This window comes from Vanessa cardui, chromosome 4 (assembly GCF_905220365.1).
Source record: "Vanessa cardui chromosome 4, ilVanCard2.1, whole genome shotgun sequence".
Classification (NCBI taxonomy): Eukaryota; Metazoa; Arthropoda; class Insecta; order Lepidoptera; family Nymphalidae; genus Vanessa; species Vanessa cardui.
In genome coordinates, this window is record NC_061126.1 from 10,776,694 (window position 1) to 10,789,311 (window position 12,618).

A 12,618-nucleotide genomic window follows, 5' to 3' on the forward strand; every position below is an offset into this window, starting at 1 on the left:
CATATACCAAAATATTTTTTTTTTTACAATTTTTATTTGTCTGTCTGTCTGTCTGTCAGTCTGTCTGTTCCGGCTAATCTCTGGAACGCCTGGACCGATTTTGACGGGACATTCACAGACAGATAACTGATATATTAAGGAGTGAGTTAGGCTACAAAAATATTTTATTTTGTTAAATTCAAACGCATACAAGGTCGCGGACACAGCTAGTAGGTAATGTATATATAAATATCATTTTTTTACGAAAAAAACCTATAATTGTAATACCACCAGTTTTTAGTAGTAGCTTAAAATAAAGCTTCGCCGACCAATCAGATAATGACAAGAGAATTAGAGTACATTTCCGTTTACGCAAACACTTGTAATAAGCCCTAGCAGTTAGCTAGTCTCTTTTGACAAAAGACGCATAGGTCACAAGGACATTGTCATCATCGGAATTATTTGTAGATTCCTTAAAATGTTTTCATATTCTAAATATTTACGTAATTAAAAACTTTAGTATGAAATTAAAAGTTTAAACAGTCAAAACTTCGAACTATTTGCTTGTAGAAGAGTTTAGAAGATAAGAAGGCAAGAAGATTTTAGAATATAAAGACAAAAAAGCGAGATAACCCCATGGATATAATAAGTAGATCTTAACATGAAATAATAATTTTGACAGACACCTCTAAGTTTTCATTCGTGTCAATGATATTAGGAAACCTGTATACATCGGGTTAAGACGAGATATCAAGAAATTCTACGAGATGTATATACTCGAATCAACCCACTCGGAGAGAACTTGATAGAATAAGCTCCACACTTACTAGGAAAATTAGCTTAATTGGAAGAGCATTTTGTATTCGAAATACCTTATGAGTTCAATAATTTAATAATTACAAATGTGATTTCAAGTCTTACCGCTTAAGTAATTACACGTGAAAATTCAAATGTAAATACAAGCCTATAAAAACAATAAAATAAATTCCATTTAATTGGTTCTTAATTAATAGCCGTTTAATCGATATGAATAATAAATTTAATCATTATAACCAATTATAAATAATGCAATCGGTTATAATAATACGTTACATGTAAATCGCGTTATAAGAATAATCGTTGAATTAAATAAAACCGCCTCGTTTCCCATTTAATTAAAATTAATATTGTACAAGAACAAGAATAAAGGAAAAATATTTTATATCGATTAAGGTGTTTAATTATCGAGGTAACGTTTAAGGGGTAGACGTATCGTTAACAAAATAAACGAGTCCGTGCTTTAAGCACTACTTATGTATATTTCTATGTATATATATATATTTTTTACTGTGTATATTTCATAATATACATTGATTACATTCACGTTATTGACAGTTTTGTGAGAATATTTTTTCTTATATTGGAAAAACTTAATGAATTAAAGGTAAAAACTATATATCAAGAAACATTGACCGATATCAAAAATTGTTTTGCATGAAAATTGCATTGAAATATCTTTTTACAAAAATATGACTAATATGAATATATATTTAAATCTAGTAGAATCTACGAACTGATCTTTGATACGTAAAGGTCAGTATAAAAAACTATAGCATTGAGATCTTCGCCTTATCAACCGATGCATCCCTGTGGGGTCGATTACACGCCCACTCTTATTCTTCAACATGGCCCCTTAATTAACGCATTCTGAAGTATTATTATAAGTCAAGCTACGAATATTCAAATTTATTGTATAGAAATAATCATAAAAGACAAAAATAGTTTGAAATTGTGGAATATATCTCGAATCATATGGATCACAGAATCGAGTGTTAATAGTTCTTATAAGAAATAAATTACCTACTTCTTTTTAGAAATCTGTCAATACATCAGGATTCTGCGTGGGACAAATAGGTTCACTTATATTTAACATATAAATTGTGTATTAAAATCAATTTAATATCTATCACTGCCAAATTTTACTAAAATTGATTAAACTTCCCTTGTAAAATATAATTAAAAAAATATATATTTTTCTAGACAATTGATTTTGGTTTCGAAGGTTACTTTCACAACAAACCTTCCCAATCCTTTTTATGACCTTTTACCCTCTAAATTATACCATGTACAGATCTAGTATCATTGAAATGTTTCCACACCAACGCAGTTTAAAATATCACACTGTTAAAAAAGTGCGTTTCTTTTATTATCGAACCCAAGCTATGAAATACATATAACCCGCTGTTAAACAAGTAAGTTTGTTCAAAGACCACGGGGCTCGAGCTATCATAATAATTTTAATGGCATTGAATAGTTAACATTGAACAAGATATTCCTCAAACATTTAACAGGGATGTTAAAAATTATGAATATAACTAAAACATATTAAATCCAACTCAAATGGAACTAGAGTATAACGGTAACTCTAAAATTTAAGGAAGTTTTATAGGTTCATTAAATTATGGTAGTAATGCAAATTGTATTGACTATTTCTCTCAAAATAAGCCTTCATAGCTGGTACATTAAATTTAAAAAAAGGTTCATATTTAATTGGAAAAAAGTTTTATAGCTCATCTTTTTCAATAACACTTCGATGAATACTTGTTGGATCATAAAATCAGAATAACAGTTACTATATTATATATTATATGTTGAACTATTCGTGCAACAATACAATAAGGCATTAAATAATCCTTACAAACAACTTCGACCTTTAATACATTCTCTATGTATTATATAATAAAAAAATTCCTTACTTCAAGATATATTAAATTTCTTCTTCACTTAAAATCATATTAACTTTATCTCAAAAACTTATTATATAAAAAAGGACCTAAAATAAAACATAAGAATTGTCTTTTATTGATATTCGAAAGATATCAAATACCTCTTAAAGACGATAGAATGATGATAAATAAAGTAGGTCAAACTCGTCCTAAAATAAGTTGGTCCACAAGTGGTTACCGAACTTGGGCGATAATTTTAATGACTTTCAGTTCGAATCGGAGAGTAACTTACGTGTTCATTTTATCTAGACAATGGGTTGGAAAAATGTCAGTGGACTTTAAAGACTTGGATTTTTATTGCTTTGGTCAAATCTTTAAATATTACAGTTTGATATTTTCTTTTCAAAGTAATTGCACTAAAGTAAGTAAAAAATACCAAAATTTTCCTTTCTAATAATATTTTTGGCGGTAGAATAATTTGAAAAAAATTACAGCATACGTAACATAAAACTTATGGGAAGTGTACAAGTTAAAGTAATTAGTCAAACCGAACTACTTATCTTTTTAATTTATTAAAAAATATTTTTTAAAAAACTAGTTATTTGTAAATAGAGTATGAAGCAATTTTCGGAAACTAGTGTATATAATATACAAACAAAAGTTAAGACTTTTTTAAAAACAATTTAATTAAATTATAAAAAAGGCTATAAATATAGAACACTATTCATTAATTTGTTAAGAAAAGTAAATAAACTGTTTCATATTTACAGTCATGAACACACAAAAATAAATAAACATAGCTAGAGAGATAAATAAAATCAAAACTACTTATAACGTATATATCACTAGAACAACGGATGAGCAAGGATAACGGTTCGACCAGACATAATATTAATAACTTACATACAATTCACACAACTTTACATTCAGAACATGATAAACTCAAATTTAAACTTACTTATACTAAAATTAATAAACATAAAGCCGATAATCGCGTAGCTGATGAATTTAAAGAACACAATGATATCGTTGTAGCTAATAAGGAAAAGAATTCTGAGACCATTACTTCTGTTTAGAGGCAAGCATCCCACACGTCCGCGTTCGATAGAGAATAAATGAATGCACCTATTCCTGTAGCGGCTATCTCTCATTTTGATTAATTGTCTACGCTGGCTCGACTATTGTTGTTGCTTTTATCTTGTAAAGATTTAGATGTAATGTCTTTTTAAAGTGTGGGCTAATGCGATGGTATGTGAAACGTTTGGTCAGTTTGTTACAAGCTAAGGTGACCTATTTTGTTTTGTTTTTGTTTTGGATTGAATAAATGTATTCCAATTCTTCAATCCTCTATAAATACTATTGATAAAATGCTTTAAAGTTTCTTTTTTTTTGCTTGTAATTTCTTTTAAATGCGATGTTTTTGAAAATAAGAATTGCTAATTAAATTAAACGGATTTGTTCATACATAAAAAGTGAACAAAAATTAAAGTTTACCGCGCTTAACTCGACTTGAATAAGTGGGTGCGCGTACCGCGAAAATACAAAATAAATTATCTCAGAAGTCATTGTTTTTCAAAGAAATTAGGCCTCGCCTGGAGCGTACTGCAACCATTTAGCGAAGCGCCACTAACGTTGACCTCGTTTTTAAAATGTGAAAGAAACAAAATGGGAAAATTTGAATCAGTATTTCGCACCCGCTAATGAGTTTCCAATGCAATTAGTTGGAATGTTTTCAACTAGAACCGTTCAAATAGTTCTAAAGTCGGTCAAACTATGGACTCGAGTGATTGATACAGACGGAAATTATTGAGTTTTTGAAATCGATTTATTTTTAACTACTGCATTTTATTTCAGAGGCCTCGTAATCTTTTAATGAATACCAAACGTACGTACATCATTATTTAAAGTAAAAAATAATTCCAAATCTCGAAATATACAAATTAAAATAAAGTCTTATAACATTATATTTTTTATGTGTATGTATACACACGTTATGTATAACGCATAAAAGAACGCGTCATATTATAGGACTTTAACTAAAATTGATTAAAAATATTTTTTTGAAAATTTTTTTTTTATTATGTATTTGATAGCCGTTGACAATCCATAGGGTACGATTTTGGTTGGTGACAAATATTTACATAACCAAGCAAAACTTTATTACTATCCAGATATAGCGTATAATTAATATTATTTTAACAAAGTTAATACAAACATTTTTCTATCCGAAATTAGTGCAATTATAGTTAATTTAGTATGCACTAATGGTCCGGTTAAATACATTTGAAAAGTAGTGATAAGTGACACACGAACAACCGTTTTGTCGCACTGTAATTATGTCAATTTAATCATTTATGTTCATTTGTCGTTAGGGTGACGTTTTTGGTTCAATTGCATGTTATTTTATCGCTAACAAAACAATTTTATTCATATAACTAACGAAGAATGTTGCTTTTGTTTTGATCGTAACTGTGAATTGAAACGAAACGATCGCCTCCTGGATATTTCATTTCATATTATATTGTTAATATAATATATGAGACAAAAAAACACCCGCTGAGTTTCTCTCGCCGGTTCTTCTCAGGTCAGGGTATTTTCTTTTCCGAACCGGGGGTACTGTTTCAATTGACCATCAATAAGAAAGTGTAATACTTCTATATTGAATAAAGTTATTTGAGTTTGACTTCCTGTAGTACTCTCAATCTCTCTCCCACTCTTTCAGTACAAAATTAGGATTAAATCTTAAGATCGTTTTGAACAAACACGAATAAAATAAATAAATAATATTATTAATAAACCTATATTAAAAAGAACGTTACATACACCTAAGCAGTATTAAGAAGCGAATTTATCATTATTCTTAATACTTCTAACATATGCATAATAACGTAAATATGAGACAACATTACATACATTATCATATCATCCCAATGTAAGTAGCTAAAGCACTTGAGTTATGGAAAATTTCAAGTCACGACGGTACCAACAATGACAGAACTATAAACAAAACAACATTACTATGAATTCGAATTGAAATTCTTAACCTTAGTACAAATATTAAATTCGCAATTGAATTAGTATATCAGTAATTCAAGAGAAAACAAATATAAAGAACAGTTCAGTTTATTTCCAGCATTAAACGTGCGTGGGTGATATGTTATTGTCGCTTTGTACATTCACACATTGAGATTATTTTATAGCATACAGAGTCATATTTATCAAAAGCGTACAGGAGAAGAAAAAATTTAAAATAATTAAATAGCATTTAATTAAGCTATTATAATAAGACATCGAAATTTATAAATGATAATAAATACACTCAGTAAGGTCTGTAAAATTGTCCGGGGACACTAGACCATCAAAGTAACTACTATCATTTCTGATGATAGAAATTACAAAATACTTACAGCGCTCACTTTCCGTTTTATAGTATACGCATATATGATGAGATAGGTACCGGCAAATATAATAAATTTACCATTAAAGAAAGAAAATGTTCTTAAGGACTCTAAATGCGTTATAATACGTTACCTATCACTATTAAAAAATATACATAATTATGTTTACACAAAACATTTTCTACATACACAAAAAGAGGCAAATTCCATCTCATTAAAAACATTACAAAGCAAACATTCAAATCAAATTATTGGAACAAAAGTCAATTCTAATAAGTACATCGTGACCCAGAAATGGATCGTTTAACATTGAATGGGCATTTCAAGTCTCGTTAGAACAAAAGAGGTTACAAAACGGTGCGCGTACGCCGTCTACGAACTATTAAACCAAAATGGCGCAGCTTTTGTTCGTGATGATATAATTTAAGGGCTATATTGTAATGTCTTATTTATTTTAAGAATAAGTATTTCTTATATATAAATAAATATATTTTCTACTAAATTCTAAAGTACAATATGTAACAATTCTACAGTTATTTATTCTTTAAAACGGCCATTGAATCGTTTAATCAAATGGAAACATATTATACCCTTTTCAATGTTACTAAATTCTATTACAGTTGAAAATTATCAGTGAATTTCTACGAAATCGATTTCGCATTACATCGATGAACGTGTATCGATTTGTAGTCTGGAAGGTATTCGATTACGTGATGATAAACTTAATAAAGTGAAAATATTTTTCACGTAAGATATGTTAGAAAAAATTAAACTTCAAAAAAGAAATTTAAAGTTGTAAAATAAAAAAATCAATTAAATCAACATTTCTTTGGATATCGAAATCGTAGCAACGTAAGTTATTTAATGTATTATGGATTAGTAGTCGCCAACGGCTTTGCTCGCGTTTTAGGATGATAATTTTCATTTGGTAGCCAAAAAAAATGTATGTCCTTTCTTGGAGTTTAAGTTTGCTTCATACCAAATTTCATAAAATCGGTTCAGCGGTTTGGTCGCGAAAGATCGACAGACAGACAGAGTTACTTTCGCATTTATAATATTATAATATAGATAAACGATTATACTTTATAATGTAAAAACAAGGAATTCAAATTATCTGAAACTAACATGAGGTAAAAAGTTTATATGTGTTTGTACGTGTTAGACAAATTATATTATATATTTCATTTTGAGGATTAGTTTCTCACAATGAAATCCTCAAACATAGCTTATAGCAATAAATGTTTTAGTTTTATTATATGACTACAACCTTAATATTATCAAACTATTAAGTTGAATACGTATGAATTGACGCAGTACAAACAGCAACGCTAATATTATGTTTGCACTTAACATTTTTCAAACTACAAAACCCTATATCATAGTTTCACATGCAACTTTAATTTGTCCCGATTTAACTCACGCGGTTTTTTCATTCTCGTTTTATTCAGTAGAGCCAAAGTTTAGATTTGTATTACGGTTGTAAATTGCTCTGTTCCCGCCCGTTCTATGTGAAAAATCCTGAAACAGAGAATATGCGGGAAGAAGGTTGAGGCTTTATTAAATTATACAGCGAATTCGCACGCATTTTGCATTCGATTTTAATAATATTCACAGTTCATATATATTACGAATTTAAAAAAAAATCGCATTTTTGTGTAATCAATACAGATCATTTGGTAGAATCTTTATTCGTTCATTTAAATCTTCGTGGGTTTCGAATTTTATAAGTAACTCAACTTATGTTCCATATAAATTTCAATTTGCTTAACTCATCAGTTTAAGATGCAAGTTTGAATTTCATTAAGTCTGTCAGCTGCTTTTTATGTATATACAAGCAAACCGTCGCGAATTTGGTTACACTAGTTAATCATGGCTTTTAGCGATTTCTGTCATTAAAATAACTTCTTTTGATTGTTTTTTATTTACGTCGAATCCTTTATATGACTCAATATTCGTCTGAACAAATACTAACAGTTATGATATAAAATGTAGTAACAAAGATTTCGAGAGTTTTCCCTAATGGTTTTTAAAATTAAATTTATATTAATTTATGGATTATTTTCCCTACGTCATCTTATAAATTCCTATTGCATCAGTGAAAAATCAAAAATACCAAAAATCATAATATATCTGTAAGCCTAAAACTTAGGCTTTATTGGAGTTCCGTATCAATCGAAATAATAGCTTCGCTCTCGCGAGCTACAATGTCCACAGCCTTACTTATTCGCTGTTGCAGTTCTCAACTTAGACAAACTTGCTACGGTACAAGAAATATACATTTTGCTCCGTCGAATTCAAAGTTTTGTGGGGTGAGCCGTGCGCTGATTTCGTCCCACTTTGTAAATAAATACTGAACTGAGTACATTTTATTTTTAACTAGGTTTTCACCCTCTGGCTTTTTTATATTTTTGTGACATTTTTCACGTAGATTTATTCTTTAAAATTGTTGTTCTTGATAGATTAATGTACTTATATAAATCTTTTGACATTGAAAGATCAGACGTTATTTTTGGTACTCAACAATGTCATTGTTACCTAAGATAATTATAACGGTAAGATGCAGAAGATACAGTAGTCTCTTTTATTTTTTAATTTTCATAGTTAATTTTAACATTTGGGAATTTTGTAGGAATCAATGCAAAATAAGTGATAGTTCAAGTTTATGAAATTGATTGTAAGAAGAGAATAAGTACTAAGTTATTTGTAGATTCTTCTAAGAATCACCTACGTTCTGAAACGGTGTTTGCTTTAAATTTATTATCTTATAATTCAAATTTGCTTGCAAGTGGCTACTTGAATAAAGCATATTTTGATTTGATTCGAATGTGTATTCAAGTTACTCAAACTTCTCCTAACTAGTTAATTTCACTTTACTTACTCAGTTAATTGTGCGCTGTTAATATAATATTCGAAATACAAGTTATTTAAATACATACATAATATAATATAAATATATTTTCTTATTATTCAAACATAGCACATACATATTTACAAATGAATTTCATAAATAATCGCTTATAAGAATAAATCTATTAATCGATGGGAAAGTTAATACCAAATATACTGAATTCTGAAAAGAGCTCATTCTACAAATTCCATATAATATCATCTTACCAGATTATTAAATTATTTTAGTATGAAATAAAAACGTACTATAAAATGTCGTAATCGACATATATTGATTTGACAATAATTATCGATGATGATGCCCAGCACTAGGCTTGTTAAGCCTTGCTTCAGAACCTGTCAGCTAGTGCACTTGTAATTCGACCAGCGATCTAATTGCCTCGTTGGCTACCCTGTTCGTCTGTATATCGTAAGATTCGAATCCTGGATTTGGATGAACAAATAAAATTTATTAAGTTCTTCGATCAAGTTTCTCAGTAATAGCTCGGAGTTTGGAAGTCGATAGTGCTACACCCCATTGCCTCGGAAAACACATAAAGTCGGTTTAGTCTTGTGCCTGTAAACTAAGAGATCAGCGATTTCTATCATCTTTCTTGTAGCAATGAATATTGATTGATCACGTATACTTACGTCATTGTAGGATGGGGCATCTTAAAACGATATTTTGAATCGATATGTTACCCGCTATTTATGGTGCTGTCGGATTACCATAACTTTGAATGTTAAGGGTAAAGGAATGGTGACTCCACCCGAATTTGTGCACATTCCGAATATTTGAATCATTTTTTTTTTATTTTACTTGAAATCAAAAGTTTCAAAAGATTATGTCTTTAAAATACATATTGTGTTGATTATACTAACTCGACAAACCATTCCCTCGAATGTACAGCGTATTTTTAAACGTATTATCAAACTCCTTATAGTAATCAGTTTCATAAAGAACACGAACTCAATTCAACCTTTATTAAAGGCAGTTTGCGTGTAAAATTTTCATCAGAACTGTATAAAATTTGTAAAACGATACGGTTAGATCATTGGATGTAAGTGATGCCCAGCGCACTAACTCAGCCAATATCGATGAAGACTCCTTTACACGGAACGACTGCAATAAGAAATTAAGACAGATTATTTTTAATATATCCATACAAATACGTAATGTGTATATTTATAATTACATACCTATTTGTATTGTTTACGTTTATCATCGTGTAAAATCTTGATAATATATTAAAAGTTACTACTATAATAATATATACGTCTCGACCAATCAGAATCGAGGACAGTCCTCGAGCGGAATCGAGACGCCATCTTAACTTTTTTGTCGGGAAATTTATAGTGGTTATGTAGTAGTAGTAGTAAAAAGTGATTAATACAAAAAAAATCAATGTAGATGGATCATTGGAAAAGTTGACATAATAATGTTGCTGTGTGGAGTTAGACATGTGTTTCGAATACCAGTATGAGTAAAGATATCTTATTGTTCGTAAGACAACTAATGTTAGAACAAACTCACTAGTGCACGCCGATAATAGAGCACGAAGGAGCTCGTATATGTCAGTTAAAAATAATAATAAACTAACACATGCAATATAAAACCTTAATAGTTGATCATAGTAAAGGAGAAATTCGATAATGTATACTCAGAAGTGAAGTGAACTGAGTACTACTTTATAGAGACGGATTATAATTAAATACATGATCACCATTACGATTGTGAGTCATGTCATATCAATGTATCAGTGAATACGGCAATAGTTACATATAATAATCTTGTTTCATATAGTATGAGCACAAAAAATGACTAAGAAGTCGTGAGACTTAAACGATATCTTAGGAAAATCGTGCTGAATATCGCATCGTAATATTAAAATGGCCTTCCAGAGCATTCTAACTCTTTTTTACAGCGCAATAAAACAGCGGGGCTCTCGTTGACTCTTTTATGAGGCGGTAACGAAGTATAAACTATGCAATGGTTTGTTTTGTTCCCGAGATCATAATTATTCATCGGTTCACTTCACGTTATGGTACGCTCCTTATAACTTTATTGTGGCGGTTTGAATTACAACGTTTATTAAGACTTAAAAATTATATTTGCATTGACTTCACTGTAATAATGGTTGAGAATAAATAAAAAAAAAGTTTCACTTAAAAAAATACAGTTTGTTTAAAAAATACTACGATATCCAAGTAATTATAAGACGACTAGAAGAAGAAGAAGCTTCTCAGTAACCCGGGAATCGCCTTTAAAAATTGGAGTCCCGCATAGACGGACTGACCGTCACGGAGTCACAGTAGCATGCGAATACCATCCTGTGCCGCCGCTGAAAGGAGAAGAGAGGGTACCACTAGTTTTTTAGTTAGTATTTCGTTGTGCTGAGGCGCACTGAGCGTAGTGAGCATCCGTGAGCCCCACATAACGCCCCACAAAAAGGCGTGATAAGACGGTTAGTTGAATATAATAAATACAATCCAATCACATAAAGAACGTTAAACCGTACTCAAATTTGAACTTGCGACCTTAGATGAATATCATATCGTTCTAAGGCATCTGGCCATTAGTCTTAATATTATCATGTCAAATTAGCATCAAGAATTTATTCGGACATATATATTTCGCAGTGATAGAATAATTATACGCTCATAAACAAAGCGATCGATTTCCACTGGAGATACCATCGCGCTGGACGCGGCTCGTTTGATCTTTGCTCGTAGAAACACTTCGTAACAGACCATAACACCGAAGTATTAATAAAGAGTATATTATTCTCATAAAAAAAAAAAAAACAAGAAATATACAAGAATCATTAATATTTGAAAGCAACAAATAGCGATGTAACATTTATTTTTAGTTGTGTTTTGTGTTATTGTTTTAATTACGAATGTTATATAAAATAAAAGATACAAATTTTTATCACCGTATTTACACAGTAACGCTTGGCAATAGTTACATATTTGCTAAACTGAAATAATTTTGTAATGGAATTAAAACATTCAACGTCGTCGGTGTGATAGAGGGACTTGTAGTGCTTATTTTTATATCTGTCGGTTTGAATGGGCCTCGAGGTGCATAGGTCTTCGCTGCGAAGAATAATTTTTCTAATTAAGATCCGAGATCTTTGTTTTTTTTCTGTTTGTTTCAAATTATTCTTTCATAAATATAATTGAACGGACTTTTGTTAGTATTTTTACGGTAGAGATTAAAAGTATACGGTATAATTACATTACATATAAAAAATTAGACTTGATGAATGTATTTAAAATAAAAAAGTAATAAGTAAATATATAATTTTATGAATCAATTATGTCAGGCTGTTATTACGAATGACGTTAAATAAAATAAAATTTTCATTAAACCTGATTGCCTATAGAAATGACAACAATGACGACTAAATATTATTTACCAAAATATTACGACAAGCACACCATAATCGATACGTTGTGTAAGTCGATGTAGTAAAATAATGATGTTTTCTTATTTTTATATAAGCGTCATCCGAGCGCATGTAAACTGGCGTCACGGGAGACCAGCGTTGTGACCTAAAAGACTCGGTATAATATGTTGAGTGAAGATCATGTCGTCGATCAAATCAAAAACATTAACTTTGCTTTTTATGCTCCATTATCTGAGA